The sequence below is a fragment of the Vombatus ursinus genome, unplaced genomic scaffold (assembly GCF_900497805.2).
Source record: "Vombatus ursinus unplaced genomic scaffold, bare-nosed wombat genome assembly UNPS02014848.1, whole genome shotgun sequence".
NCBI lineage: Eukaryota > Metazoa > Chordata > Mammalia > Diprotodontia > Vombatidae > Vombatus > Vombatus ursinus.
This window is the reverse complement of record NW_020954626.1, coordinates 8,927,016-8,943,705: the sequence shown is the minus strand read 5'-3', so window position 1 is coordinate 8,943,705 and position 16,690 is coordinate 8,927,016. Positions and strand designations below refer to the sequence as shown.

The 16,690-nt window shown below is 38.0% G+C and overlaps 1 protein-coding gene across 4 annotated transcripts in view; it reads right to left on the bottom strand.

Moving 5' to 3' along the window:
* The window catches only part of CGNL1 (cingulin like 1), a 202,359-nt gene that overhangs the window by 184,866 nt on the left and 803 nt on the right, over positions 1-16,690 (bottom strand). The gene's annotated exons all lie outside the window — the stretch shown is intronic.

Genomic DNA, 16,690 nt, shown 5'->3' with positions numbered 1-16,690 from the left:
CAAAGTGCATGTGATTCAGTCCCAAATTGGCCTAAATCCCAGAGGGCTTTCAAAAGGCTGACTTGCTTCTACAGATGACTGGACTAGCAGGTCAAGGGCCCACACTTCCTTCCTTTCCCTTTCCTCTACCTGTCTTCTTCAGAACATTATCATCCTAGAAGAGTATTCAACCAAGGACTCCAGTAGTAATGGTAGGTATATGATTAAAACCCATCCTAAATCCTATCAGGTTGGATAGGATGCTTACTTCTTTTCTCATTGGCTAAATTCTTGAATTGTATTCAACATTCTGTTGTAATCATTAAAATTAAAAAGGCTTAAGTGATTATTTTTGTTCTCTAAATGTTATTACCTTCCTAAAAGAGTAAGGAACTGAAAGGCAAGCTTGCCATCACTTTGACAATGATCTACTTAGGTATGTTAATCTTGTTTTGGATATGACCTAGGAAGCAAGAATCCAGAATTTCTGGCCTCCGGATACAAAATTCTATCTCCCCAAAGGAGATGTTCAGACTTCAAATGGAATTTCTAGTTCAGAGTTCAAATGGAATTTCTAGTTAGTTTACTCTGAGTCCATTGCTTTGCATTTGCCCAAAATGTTGCTTTTCTGCTCACCCATGTTTCAAGCCATCTTCTTTCAGCTTATGTTTGATATTTCACTACCTAGAAAAGTTTAATATTATATGCCCTCAATGTACTTCCTCTCTCAGATCACTTATGAAAATTATTTAGTCCTATTAAAAAAAAGAAAACTAGTCCTAGGCACTTTAAATCCTAGAGGATTCTATATATTCTTCCCACTTCTACATCCAGAAGTACTCCCTTTACCCCCCATATTTTTCTTTTTCTAAATTATATTTTAATTTCAAACACTATCATAAGACTTAAAGTGAAAGGAACCTTAGAAATAAGTACTAGAACTTAGAAAAATGAGACATCTTTCCTCCTCCCCAATTTATAGGTGTGGAAACTGACCAAAAAAAGTTGTGATTTATAGACAGACCCAAAAATGGATGGGATGAGAGAAGCCATCTAATCTAACCTCTCATTTTACAAATGAGGAAAGAAACTGAGGGAGGCTACGGTATTTACTCAAGATTACAAAGGTAGTCCACACATCAAAGGTGAGATTTGAATCCAGGTCCTCTGAATCCAGAGACAATGCTCTGTTCACTGTACCACAATGCCCCAGGTCTCCCAGGCAGTAAATGAGCAGAAGTAGAATTTAAACCCAGGTTTGCTCTTTCCATTCCTCACACCATCAGCCATAGAGTTCCACTCCTTGAGAACTAGGGCTGTTTCCTTTTTGTTTTTAAATCATCAGCACCTAACAGAGTGTTAGACATAGCAGGTATTTAAGGAATGTTTGTTGAAACTGAATTTTGTAGAATACATTATACTGCTGTGCCTAATTTCACAAAATTCCATAGTGACTCAATTTTTAAAAAATGTTTTCCTCTGTGAAATCTGGGAGAAGCTAAATAAATTCTATCCACTCACTCTTCCATCTTTTATACATTTTTATATTCCCAAGGGTTATTTCTAGGAAATTATTCCAGAATATTTTCCCATTACAGAAATCATGCTGCCTGCCCCTCATAAATTATACTTATTTAAGTGTTGAGAGATCCTATACTACCTTTGATTACCTACCATCATCTTGATTTGGTATGGAAATGAACTGACCAAATATCAAGAACCTTCACTGTAAGCTAACTCTGAATTCAGAGAATCATCACCTGAAGTCTCATTGCAAATTACTTCCTATTAGCATCAAGGTCTTATAACCTCCTTTTTCTTCTCTCCAACCCAATTCCCCCTGGATAACAAAGCAGTCTGAAGCCAACGAAATGCTACAATGGTTGGCGGAGGCCTCCAAATGAAAATATAAAGCAAAGTGTATAATTAAAGGCACAGGTTAAGGATCATTCATTCCATAGGTCTTCATTTAGAAGGTCACATCTCCATTCAATGCCAAAGCATCCCCTGAAACCTCTATAGCAGGGATTTTTAACTGGAGGACGCTTTTGAACCAAGTTATAAACAGGACATGGTGGGTGTTTTCTAGTGACTTGCTTTTTAACTCAACCATTTTGTCACCAGAAGTACAACTTAAGGCTATTGCTGGTGTTCCTGCTGAGAATTCTTCAGCAGTGACCAAATACCTAATAAGATGTATTCCCAAACCAGCCCCAATAACCCTGGCATGTAAAGTTAATTTCAATGTTCATTTCAAGGGTCATTAGAAACACTGAATGAGAAGGTGGAGAAAGAACACTCATTGAAAAAGTCCTGAAATCCATGAAGAAAAATAAATCGTACTGCTTACAAACAAGGCTGACTCCGGGAGATTAAAAGGGGCCTGACAAAAAAAAGGGACTCCAATGGTCAAGCCACAGCAGAAAGAGCCTGCAAATAACAGAACTGTGGGCAGTTCTGGGCAATGAATTTTGGAAGGGACGCTTGCTATTGCAGCCACAGCCAACAGAGGTTAACCAGGATGGTTAAGAGACCCCCAACCATGATTTGTAAAATCTGGTTAAAGCAGAGATTCTTAAGCTTTTTAAAGTCATAGAACCCTTTGAAAGTCTGACGAAACCTACCAACTCCTTAGAATAATGTTTTTAAATGAGTAAAATAAAATACATAAGATTACAAAGGGAGCCAATTATATTAAAGCAATTATGAAAATATAAATTTTTAAAGTTCATAGAGCCCATGTTAAGAAGCCCTGCACTAAAGGAACTAGGAATATTTAGACTAACAAAGAGGATACTTGAAGAGGGTGAAATATTTGAATGATGTGACTTAATCTCTTTGACCCTAGACAATAGATCTAGAAGAGGTGGCAGTTTTTGGGAGGTGGCTTTCACTTCAATTGAAGAAGGAACCCAACCAATGTAGAATGGGCTGCCTTGGTAAATAGAAGTTTCTGTCTTAAGTATCACCAAACAAACCAGTCACTAACCAATTAAGGTTGTGTAGAGGATTCAGACCTTGGGTTGGTCTGGGTGAGGTGACCTGTAAGGTGTCTTACAGCTCTGAGATTCCATGATTCTAATAATACCTTCCATATGTATAGTGCTTTACAATCTGGGCCCCTCATTTTACATATGAGGAAACTAAGGCTTAGAAAAGTTAAATGACTTTCCCATGGTCACTCACACAGCTGGTATTTTAAGTGCCTGAGGTGGAATAAGTCCAACACTCTATCCCAGGGGTGGGGAACCTGTGGCCTAGATGTGGCCTTCTAGGTCCTTGGGTGTGACATTTTGACTGAGTCCAAGTTTTACAGAACAAATCCTTTTATTAAGGGGATTTGTTCTGTGAAGTTTGGATTCAGTCAAAGAGCCAAATGTGAAGACCTAGAGGGTCACATATGGCCTTGAGACGGCAGATTCCTGCTGCTCTATCCTGCTCTATCCACTAGACATATTAATTCAATTTTCAGCTTTCAATAGAATAAGAAAAACTTACACAAAGTGCTTTCACACCAATCAAATATTTTTTAGGCATTCTACTGTATGCCTGATACTATACTAATAATAAATTCACATTTAAACAGATTATCCCAAAGTCTTAGTGTACTAAATGTACTAAGTCTCAGTGTATTCATTTGGAACTGAATCCAAAGATTTGAACCCAGGTCTTGGACACCCTATGCTGCACTCAAAAATCTACAGACAATATACAAGTATTACAATCACCATTTCCTTTCCTTTTTTTTAAAGTACTACTGTTGTCTTTTGCCTTTATATTGAAGACACTTAACATTCAAATCATCCTCATTTTCCAAGAGAAGAAACTGAGGCCCTGAGAATGCAGGAACTGAATTGTGCCTTTTTTTTCTTTTTTGTATCCCCAGCACTTAGCACAGTGCCTGGCACATAGTAGGTGCTTAATAAATGCTTGTAGACTAGCTTAAATAATTTGCTCATGGTTACATTTCTGGTAAGTGTCTGAGTCAGGACTTGAACACAGGTCTCCTGGCACTGTTCCCACTATGCCACACTGCTTATTAGGAATATAGTAAGTGTAAAATGCAGCCCCTGCTTTTGAGGAGTTTATAAACTAGAACTACAAACTACAAAAACAACTAGGAACTAATACAGTACCTATGATAGCATTCTATACAAATATAGTGTTAAGCTGTACAGTGCAGGTTACTTTCGCACAAGCTATAAGGTATTAACTGTGTGGTACAGACAGTAAGAGCCAAAGGAATTGGCATAGGAGAGAGACCAGAAGAATCACTGCTAGCTGGAAGCAGCAGCAGCACCAACAGCCTCCAATAGGAAGTAAAACTTCAGATGATCCTTAAGTAAGTGGAACATAGGAAGAGAGAGCAGAGGGAAGGAAAGGAAACAATGATAGAAGAAGCCTTAGAGGCTAGAGTAAAGGGGAAGAGGGAGGATGGATAAAACTGGACAGTGAAGAATCCATGTTTCACTGGAACAGTGCATTTATTTGTACTTAGGAGACATACTTTCCAAGTAGTAAGAGGTCAAATGCCTGCTTATCAATAAGATTCAAACCTCTCTGAAAATCTTTCTGAAATTGTCAAGCTTAGTTTAAAACTGTACTAAGACTTTCAGAACACCCTCTATGATACAATTTCTTGTCAAAGTAGAGTGAACTAATCACAACTTAATTTTTCTTTTAAAACTATTTCACAATGGGCTTAGATCATCATTGTGAACACCAGTTATTGCAGGACTATATAGTAGATATCCACGGTGTATGACATTATCAGGAATGTGTAACCGTTCCAGAAAGTGGATATATTTTTTTTAAATAATTAATAAATTGCTGATTTGAATTTGCTTCTTTTTCTAAAAGCTAAAGGCAGACTAATTCTGGTTGAAGGCCCCATTCAATTGAGTTTTGGTGAATTAACATTTTAGCATTATTTATGGGGCAGACAGTGGTACAAAGCAGAAAATGCCAAATCCACAAAACCAAACCACAATGAAATCTCACTCAGCAGGAAGTCATGATTTTGGAATTTGTGATCCTTAGTCCAGGGAGGAAACAAGTTTTCACTATCTGTAAAGAAAAGCATTTATTAAGCAACTATTTTTTTCTTGCTCTGATGGAACAAGTAACATTGAAACGGGCGAAGTTCAAGTCCGAAAGAGGTTAACAGGTTTTAATGATTTTTACACCTTATTTATTTGTATGTAAATGACCTTGCTAATTACAAACAGATCTTATCTAATCACTAAAACAGCCATTTAGAGTAATTTAATGCAGGCCAAAAGCCCCTCTTCTCCCCTGCCCCACACACGCATATACACGCAGGCACACACCTCAAAAACTCCTGAGGGCATCACAGCAGAGTTCAGCACAACAACAGAGGTTGGTCATAATAATAATTGACTTTATGGAGTACTTTATGATTACAAAGCTCTTCGCCTACATTAAGCACATCTTAGAAAAGACAACTATGGAAAAGTACAGAAAGCACTGACTCTAGTCAGAGGGCCTGGGTTCAAATCCCAGGTCTGACACTACCTATGTGACCCTGAGTCACTTAGCCCCCTTGAGCCTCATCTGTAAAGGCTAGAGTAAAGGGGGCTAGAGTAAAGTAGGGGGGAGAGGGGGAGAAAGGATGGATAAAACTGGACAGTGAAGAAACCATGTTTCACTAGAACAGTGCATTTATTTGTACTTGGGAGACATGCTTTCCAAGTAATAAGAGGTCAAATGCATAACTTCCTCATCTGTAAAAAATGACAAGTGATTGGACTAAATAATCGCTGAGATACTTTCAGCTCTAAAGCTATGGTCCTATAAACTGATCTGTCTTCATAATAGACCTTTGAGGTAAGTACTCACATTGAGATAAGTACTAGGTATTATGATGTATTAAATTTTAAAAGTTTATTAAGTTTTTGCTCTGTATAAGGCATCGTTCCATCCCCTGAGAATACAAAAACAAAGCCACATGGACCCTGCCCTCAAGAACCTTACAGGGAAGGGGAATAAAACAACAACAATAATAATAACAGCATTTTTACAGAGCTTTAACTCACAACAACTCTGGGAGGTAGGTGCTATTATTATTATTTCCCATTTTACAGATGAGAAGCCTGAGGTAAGTTTAAGTGACTTGGCCTGTGTTACACAGCTTACTTAAGTATTTGAGGCTGGATGTGAGTTCACATTCCTGAATGCAGGTCCAGTGTTGTATCCACTGCACTACGTAGCTGCCTATAGGACACTGAGTGTCCATGTACACCACTGAGTAGGAAGATATAAAGAAGAATGGATAAAGAAAAAGAAAAATCCAGACAAAATGCCATAGGAAAACACGAACAAAGGAAAGATCATTTTCAGTTATCAGGGAAGGCTTTATGGAGGAAATGACATCTAAACTCGGCTTTGAAGAAAGAATTAGGCAAAATATAAAAGAGAGGGCATACATGGCCCAAAGTACACCCAAAGGTACAACTAGTAGTTCAGTGAATAAATCACAGGATCATAGAACATCAGAGCTGAAAAGCATCTAACCCCCTTTAATTTGCCAGTGAGGAAACTGAGGCCCAGAGAGATAAGTGAGAAGGAAGAGAGCCAAGGTGAACAAAAGCAGAGGGAGAAATAAATCAGCTAAATAATGCTGAAAAGGGAGTATGCAGCTAGACTGGAGAAGCCTTCTTATCAATGCTAGCCTGAGGAATTTGTACTTTATCTAAAATGAATGACAAGAAGAAAGAACCCACTCTAAGTAGGCAGGGCTCTGGGTTCATTTCTGAAACAGTTTCTCCTTGTCTTTTAACTTTTCAGATTGGACTTTCCCCCATTAAATTCTTACACAACTAATGGCTGTTTTTGACCCACTCAACCAAGCACGCTCTGCCCCCAGAGAGGCTGAGGTGTGAACAGTGAAATTTGTAATATGAAACAGCTTAATTCGATACAAGGCAAGAAATTTAATAAATTCAAACCCAGGGGAAAAAAAAGTGCTGTGCACCTGAACTCTGCAGGCGAATCTCAAACTCGAAGAAAATAAAATGCCTTTCTCCTAGCTCCACTGATAACAAAGGCGTTATAACATCCAGAAGAAATAGACGTCTTTGGTTATGAAACCATCTGCAAGTTTGTGCATCCAGATACTCTAACATTATGCACAGACTCAAAACAGGAGACAGCTGATCTTGAAAGCTTTTCCTGGTCACCAGAAGAGGAAAGTAAATGAAAGATGACTAACATGGTTTTCCCCAAGAATTGACCATGTTTGTTTAAGTGTAACACATCCCCCCATCCCTGGATTTGGTTTTTCTCCTCCCCTCTTTCTCCCTGGACAGCTGGTCACCGGGGGATCTCCTCCTGAGGAAACTGATTCGAAATCCACATTATAAAGATGGAAGCATAGAAATGTCTAGTAAGAGTACAACAGTTTGTCTCTCAACATTTTCATTTGATTCTTCCTTTAATGCTTTGGGGATCATAGATTCTTCCTTTAATGCTTTGGGGGCCATTTACTTAACCCCTCATTTTACAGATAAGGAAGTTTGAGGACCAGACTCTTTGATTTGCCCATGGTCATATAGCTAGCAAGCAAGAAGCATAACCTGAATACAAACTCAGGTTGTCTGATTTCATGTATTCATTCAATAAATACTTATTTAGTGCCTACTGAATATTATGCACTGGGGAACATACAAATTTTAGACAATAATAAATCCCTGCCCTCAAGAAGATTACTTACAAGTCGACTGGGGGTAAGATTTAATACACGCAGGTAACAATAATAAACAATATTCACAGGATCATGGACTCAGAGCTGGAAGGTACCTCACAGGCTAGTGTATTTCCCTCGTTTTACAGATAAGATAACTGAGATCCAGGGAGGATGAGTGACTTGTTCACGGTCATGAAAATAAATGCAAGATCAAAGATCTGAACCCAGGCCCTTTAACTCCAAATCGTTTGGAACTGAATTCAACTGAACAGAAGCGCATCAGAGAGACACAGAAAAAAATGGTATAGGAGGTTCAAAGGTCTGAGGTGTATAACAATTATTTTGTTATGAAAAAGATCCTGGAAAATACCACAAAGGAGAAGGTGCTTTATCCTTTTCAGAGTTAAGTTAAAGGACCATTAAAAACAAACAGCATCTACGTTTATTTCATAAGAAGTATTTCAAATCTAATCCCCTCCATTTCCAGATGAAGAAACTGAGGCACAAATAGATTAAGTGGCTTGCCCAGGGTCATAAAGATATTAAATGACTCTAAGGTAGGATTTGAACTGTCTTCCTGACTCCAAGTCTAACACCGTATCCACTATACACACTGCTTCCCTAAATCAGTCTTCCAATCACCAATTTCTGTAAATGGAGGGGATTAGACTTGAAATAGATAAAAATATTTAAATCATCTGCATAGAGATGGCTGAGGAATGAGACTGTCAAGGAAGGGAATGGAGAGGAGAAGGGAAAAAAGAGAGCCAAAAACAGAAGCTGGGAAAGTAATAAAGGGAAGTAAGAAAGTGTTACTCAGCATCTTCTAGAGTCTAGAATCAAACCAACGCAGAGTGTTTTTTTATTTCCTTGATAGGTTTTAAAGCGTTGAAAAGAATACGAAACCAGTAACGTTCCTTTGGAACAGAGGTTCTTCACCTTTTTTGTCTCATGGGCCACTTTCGCGGTAGTCTGGTGGGACTGACTGGCAACAGGAGAGGGTCCAACAACTGCGGAACGGCCGAGTAAGTTGCAGTACATGAATGTGATGGAGTACTACTGTACTAAGAAATAAGGCGATACAGTTATCCTTTCTACACCGCAACTTTCCCCATTGAGGTTTCAATATGTCTCGAGTTGGCATAAGAAATTAAAAGGGAATTCTGAGGGAGTTTTGCGGAAGCTGAAGATGACATTCAAAGGCCAGTAGATGATGTGCAGGAAAAGTTTAGAAACTCCGAAATGCATAAAATACATTTACAGCATTCTATCAACATATTTTATCTTTTAATATCATAATAATTCAGACTTCTTCTCTGGTAGGAAGGGAGGGCCAAAAAATTTCACACAGATTTTCCAGATAGTGGGGGTAATATGCTTCTAACCCCCAAAATGTGGGAGAGATAACTGTAGATGATTTCAAAAAGAATGGAAATATTTTTATAAACTGATGAAGAATGAAATGAGCAGAACTAGGAGAACACTTTATACAATAACAATGTTGGAAAGAGAAGCAACTTTGAAGCTGTAAGAACTACTGTCAACACAATGATGCTATTGATGGAGAGGTGACTGAGGGTGCAGAATGAGTGAGAGAGAGACAGAGACAAACACACAGGGTGCAGAATGAGTGAGAGAGACAGAGACAAACACACAGGGTGCAGAATGAGTGAGAGAGACAGAGACAAACACACAGGGTGCAGAATGAGTGAGAGAGAGACAGAGATAAACACACAGGGTGCAGAATGAGTGAGAGAGAGACAGAGACAAACACACAGGGTGCAGAATGAGCGAGAGACAGAGACAAACACATAGGGTGCAAAATGAGTGAGAGAGAGAGACAGAGACACAGAGAGTCAGAGACAAATACGTAAGTGTAATACATGTGTATCTACATCTACATATATTTATATACAACCATTGAGGGACTTTATTTTGCTTGACTATGGATATTTGCTACAAGAAATTGTTTTTCTTTTCTTTTTTTTTCCCAAATGGGGGATGGGAGAAACTAGTTTTCTGTTAGTTCTTTGTCTGTTTGTTTTGTTTTTGTTTGTTTTTTTTTTTAAATAGAGAGGTCGGGGTAGAGCTAGAGATGTAAAATGCAATACTTTTAGATGAGGCTACTGCATTATGAGCTTTACTTAACTGTTTTACTTTGTTACAGGAGATCTCCCATGAAAGTGGTAATCTGTAAATGTATGTGAATGTAAAAACAGAACATATTAATGAAACTTTTTTTAAAATTTTAAAATAAATTTAATTAACTAAAAATTTAAAAATAGAACAGGGGTTCTTGACCTTGTTTGTGCCATGGACCCCCTTTGACACTCTGATGAAGCATTTGGGCCCCTTCTCAGAATGTTTTTAAATGCATAAAATAAAATACACGGAAGAACACAAGAAACCAATTATCTTGAAAGAGTTATCAATATGTTTTAAAAAAAAGTTCCTAAATCCTAGATTAAGAAACCCCATTTTAGAGTTGTAGCTGAAAACTAACTACATTATTCATTCTCCATGGGGCAAGTAGAAATCCCTTATTGGCCTACAAAGAATCAACTCCTCCCTGTAAACAGGAAGGCTGCCAGCTGTGTTGGCAGCCGTGGTACAAGTTCCTAGCAAATGTACCGTGCTCTAATCCCAAACACTAGTAACTCCATGACTACTGTTCCCCTAAGTCCCTGAAAAATCTCCCAAATCAATATCTCTTAGGGTCAAATGTTAAATTTATGTTCCATTAAAGTAGCAAATGCTTATATGCAACCCAGGTTGAGGTTCCAAATTTATCTTCTGTCACAGAGCTGAAGTAAACATAGGCTTCTAACTTTGCTAGTTGTCATTCTTAAAAGCCCTGAGGTAATTGTTGTTCAGTTGTTCAACCATATCCAACTTTTCATGACCCCATGGCCCATAACATGCCAAAGCTGTCAATGGAGTTTTTTTTGGCAAAGATACTGGAATGGTTGGCCATTCCCTTCCTTTCTCCAGTAGATTAAGGCAAAAAGAGGTTAAGGGACTTGCCCACAGTCACACAGCTAGCAGGTGTCTGAGGCCACATTTGAACTCGGGTCTTCCCGACTCCAAACCCAGCCAGCTAGGTGGCACTGAGGTAATTGCTATATGACAAAGATATGTGCAATAAGTACCACATAAACAGGAACCCAGTGCTGTCATGGACAAGAATAACAGACACAAATTGGAGAATTTCCTTCATGGAATAGCTATGGATATGTTGTTCAGTCATTTCAGTTGTGTCCAACTCTTAATGACCTCATTTGGGGTTTTCTTGGCAAAGATACCGGAATGGTTCACCATTTCCTTCTCCAGCTCATTTTCAGATGAGAAACTAAGGCAAATGGGGTTAAATGACTTGCCACATCTAAAGTGTGAGCCCTCTTTAGAACTCAGGTCCTCCCAACTTCAGGCCTCCACTGGGCCACCTACTTGCCTCGGGTATAGATAACCATAGCTCCATATGGCTGGAAGGAAATCTGAGATTACATTCCATCTCCAAGCTCTGAGCAGGACTATACTCAGCTTTCTTAGTGGTTCATCTATTGGAGGAGTTCTTGACCCAAGGTCTATGAACTTGTTTTTCAGAATATTTTATAACCATTTCAATATAATTGGTTTCCTTTATAATACCATATCTTTTATTTTATTCCCTTAAAAATATAATTCTAAGAAGGGGCCCATAGGTTTCATCAGATTGCCAAAGGAAGCCATGGTACAAAAAAGGTCAAGAATCTCTGTATTCTCTTCCTTTCCAAAAAGGGAGAAGGGTAACACTCTACCACCACCTCCACCACCACCACCAACGACAACAACAACAACAATACACAAAAAAACCAACACCAACTATACACAAAAAATTTTTCTCAAGAATGTGCTCCAACATATAACCCTTCATCATGTAACAATATGTGTGTCATAGTGTTTCAATATGGCACCTTATCACCATCTCATCTTCCCATTTGAAATAATGTTAACTAACAGAGAAGACTTCTCTAAGCAGGGAAATACTGTGGTATATACTCATCCAGTTCACTTCTGGCTAAAGTAAAATACACAGACTAAATCCTATGCTCCAAAAAGTCTGCTAGATACAACCTACTTTGGGCATTTTGGTAACGGCAAGCCATAATGAAACAATATTCTAAATTTCATTGCACTAAAGATATGTCTTTTCAACATTCATTAGTCAATTGATTCATAGATGACTCTTAACATTTCCTTCAAGGCTCAATTCAATCACACCTTCAAAATGAAGCCTTTCCTATTCACCCTCAGTTGCAAGGGCCTTCCCCCTAAAATGACTTCGTATATTGCTCACCCACGCGCGCACGCACACACACACACACACACACACAGAAGCATATCTGTATGTATGTATATATGTATATGTATTTGTATATATATATACATACATGCATCCATATGTACACATATACGTACATATGTATTTGTATATGGAGTGCCCCAAAAGTCTTACAGTTTTAAGCTAGTTAAGCTATCAAAGCTAAAAAAAAAATTCACTAAAACTCTTGGGATATCATGTTATTTATGAGTTACAATTATAAGCTCCTGGAGGACAGACTCTGTTTCCTTTTTGTCTTTGTATCCACAGTGTCTGCCACCTGGGGGGTTATTTTGATTGACTGTAGTTGTTAACAACTTTTGTACACTGTCTTCCACAGAACAGATGCTTAATAAAAAAAAAATTTTTTTGATAAATTGAGCCAAAGTTTGCCCTCAATGACCTAATTGCCCCTTTCTTTCCCCTTTCCTCTCCTATCAGCCATTGTCTCTCCCATTCACACTATCAAAATCTGCTTTGGAAGGGGGATGGGGGAAAAGATATGGCATCAGTCAATTACAACCCAGGATGAACTTAGGACAATGAGTTACCCCCTCTTGGGGTATTAATACTATATTCCTATCTCAAGGTTGAAAAAGCAGCTTTGTCTCAAAAAGAATATCAAACTTCAGAGAGGAAAGGTGGGAGAAGTGGGGGGTGGGATAATAGGGGAATGAAGAACATCTCTTCAGTACTATTTAAATCAAACTCTTGTAGATTTATTAACTACTTGAATCACACTTAAGGCTTTGATGCTACTACTGTCAACAAGGCTCTCATTTTCTACCATTCTATTTCCAGGGCTTTCATTAGATAGACAGTTGTCTGGATAATATTGTTAGATGCCAGTAGAGCTTTATAGAATGGTTCAGATAAGTTCTCTGCAAATCCAATTGGCTGGTGATTCTTTGCCTTTCCTTTTCTTACATTACCTTACCTGCAAAATGGAGAGGACAATCTTTCTATTCCCAGTTCCCCAGGATTCTAGTGAGGATTATATGAGATGATGTACATAAAGTACTTCTAAAATCTACATAAAAATCAGCTTTCATTACAATTCATAAGCTGCTGTCAACTTTTAGACCATTTCACAGATCATTAGCATTAGAACCAAACAAGAAAAATGGGAGAAAAGTAAAACTCAAAAATAAAAATAAAACAACTCTATTCTTCCACAGGAAGATGGGTCTATTCCTTCCAGAAGTAAGAGCTTCTTTCTAAAAAGTCTACATCATCCAATGGGATAGAAAACCTCCTCAGGAGAGGGGGAACCTGGCAGGGACTATGTTTTTTCAATTCTTTGTATCTTCAGTGCTTAGCACAATGTCAAGCACATAGCAAACTTTTATTATTTGTCAACTGTTGGACTGACCTATTAGTGGAAATGAAAAGGATACAGGATTTCCAGCCTGAATTCAAACTGTGCTACATACTACCTGTATGACCCTGGACAAGTCACTTCACCTCTTTGTTTCCTCATCAGGAAAATGAAGGGGGCTAAACTAAGATGATATCTGAAGTCCCTTCCCGTTCTAAATCTTTCTAATCTAAATTAATCCAATTTTTCATCTAAATCTAAATTTCCTGCCCATCTACCTGTTCATTCTAATCACATCAGTATCATAAAACCAATGTTTCTGCAGTTCTGTCAGGTTTTCATACACTTAAAACTTAATTTCATTCTTTCAGGGACCTATACCTTCATCTGTGGGTACTTACTCCCACTAAGAATGATCTCTGTAGACCAAATAAATGATCTTTGAAAGTGGCTGTAGCCAAAAAATTCATCATCCTTCTCCACCCTGATGAGTCTGAACTTAGTAAGGCTAGGTCTAGGACAAGAGGCATGCTGTCCATCATTTGCTTGTACTTGAAGTCTTTCCAGGTTGGAATGACTTGCCAGAGGTACTCTTCTGCTGGCATAGCATTCAAGAATGGAGGGTCATTTCCATACCACAATAAGGCACCAGAGGAGGACTTTAGTGGAGGTCAAACTTACATTATTATTTTCAAATACCCTTTTGCCAAAATGTTTTGCAAAATCCACAATATAACTGTCAGCCTTAGGATGCAATGCTCAAACTAGTAGAGGTAAGATTATATAGTAAAGATAATGCTGTACTTGGAATCCAAAGAGCTTCAAATTCTGGCTCTCCTACCACTTCTGTGATGTCAAATAAATCATTTCCCTCCTCTGTGATCTTAGCAAAGTCATTTTCCCTCTTTGTGCCTCTGCTTCCTCATCTATAAAATGAAAGTCTTGAACAAGATCAGTTGTTCTTAATCTGTTACTTTGCTTTAAAAAAAAACACCTTGACAATTGGTTTTCTTCATTATCCTCCATTCTTTGTTTTATGCATTATTCTGAAAAGGGGTCCACAGTTTCCCCAAACTGCCAAAGGGATGAATGATACAAAATAAAGGCAGCTTTAGGGGTGGGGAGTGGGTCAATGACTAGAGCACTGAATCAGAAAGATGATTTCAAATCTGACCTCAGACACCTACCTGAGGTATGACCTGAGTCACTTAACAGCTGTCTGCCTCAGTTTCCTCATTTGCAAAATGGGGATAATAATACCACCTAATTCCCAGCTTTGTGAGGATCAAATAAGAATATATTGGTAAAGAGCTTTATAAAATACTTTAAAGTGCTACATACATGCTATCTATAAACAAGGTTAAGAACTCCTGAACTAGATAATTACTTTATATAGCACTTTAACTAGTGGCACATAATACAATATTATCATCCTCATTTTACAAACTGAATCATCACGAAGAGCTTTTCCAGTTCTAAAATCCTATAATTCCTATGTACAGAGTATTTTCAACTGAAGGTTTCTTGACCTTCAAATAGAGAAGTGTACTTCAGGGTATCAACCAAGAAGGTAACATGATTTGATTCTGTTGTCAAACCAGAAAAAAAAAACTGCAAGAAAATACTCTCCATTGTCTTGTTCCCTAAAGGTTAAGTATTTTGGTCAAAAGTCACATTGTGTTACTACGATTTCCATAGAGCCAAGACAATTTAGTGAACTCCCACAAAGACTCATTTCTAGCAACAGGGCAGGCTATGACAGTGGGAAGATGAGGTGGGAGAGAAAGAAGGCAGTGAAAGGGAGGGGGAAAGAAACCAAGAGTACCACAACTTACAAATTTTGTAAAGAAAAATTTCATCCTGCCATTGATATAGCATCTGTAAGCTAAATAGAAACAAGCATGAGCATTCATTTCCGAAGGGCATTCTCTTGAATAAAGTATGTCATCCAATTGCTAATAAAAATGCAAATATACAGTCCTATTATTAATTTTTAAAATATCTTCCTCCCCTTTTCCACTCCCCCATTCTGCATAGAGATCAGCCCATGGCTGGCATCTAACAGTAAACAACTTCACAGGAAAAGAAAACAAAAAATTAACCCTGATCCTAGTAACTAAAAAATCATGTTTGTAAAGATACTACTTTTCTTAAATTTGCTTTAAAAACCCAATTTTTCTATAGGCCCTCTACAACTTTTTAAGTCAAATATAAATAGATTTGGTCCCATAAAATTCTATCCCTGGCCTCTAGCTAATATCCATAAATGGTACTATCCTTTAAAAAAAAAAAGAAAAAGGAAAAAATATATCGTATTCAATACAAAAGAGGCCATTAGCCCACCCAGAATAAGTTAAGCACATTCATGCAGGCCATGGTGACACAAGATTATTCCCAAAAACCTTAAGGATCTCATTAGTCCTCACTTTGGAGGATAAGTGTAAGATCCTAGAATCCATGCAAAACATTTCTGCAGGGAGCCTCAAAGATCTGAAGAAGGGTCTCATTCCTTCCCTTTAATCTGAAATCCTTTAAGTTGAAAGTCAAATTCATGTCACCCTGGTTCCCTGAGAAATGGGACAATGATATATATTATAACCTTGTTTCTATTGAGGGTGGAGTGTTCTAATTCCACTTCACCCACCGGCCTCTATAAAAAAAAGTACAGAGACGTTTACTACACAGAGGTAGGGGGGAAAGGTACCTATAAAGGAAGGATGCCATCAACAGTTTTTAACCTGGTCCCACTAACAAAGAAGCCCTTCCAGCAAGGAGCCAATTTTTATGAGAAAGTCATGACATTAACCAAAACCACAGTTTATGAGGTGTGGCTAATAAAGTAATGTGACCGATTTTCTTGTGTGGCCCAGAAACTGTCTCTGAAGGCAGTTTCAAAAGAGGAGTTCCAAAAACGTTTTGAACAATGGCAGAGTGGATGGAATAAGCCATTTACCTCCTAAGGGGACTACTTTGAAGGACAACACTCATTTGGTTGTAAAAGTTTTGATGTGATTGTTTAAAAAAAAATTAACACCCAACTATATAACTTTATTGTCATAATACTCAATGTAACCTGGAAAGATTCCTAGGAAATCCAGGAATAGGGTAAAAATGGGGTAGGAGCCCTCGCAGCAACCACTAGCAAGAGTGAGATTTAAAAGTCTTTCGTTTCAAAACCTGGCTTGGGCAGAACACTACCTCAAAGATCAGGATCAGAAAAGGCCGCAGGGGAAAGAAAGAGAGAAAGAGAGAAAGAGAGAAAGAGAGAAAGAGAGAAAGAGAGAAAGAAAGAAAGAAAGAAAGAAAGAAAGAAAGAAAGAAAGAAAGA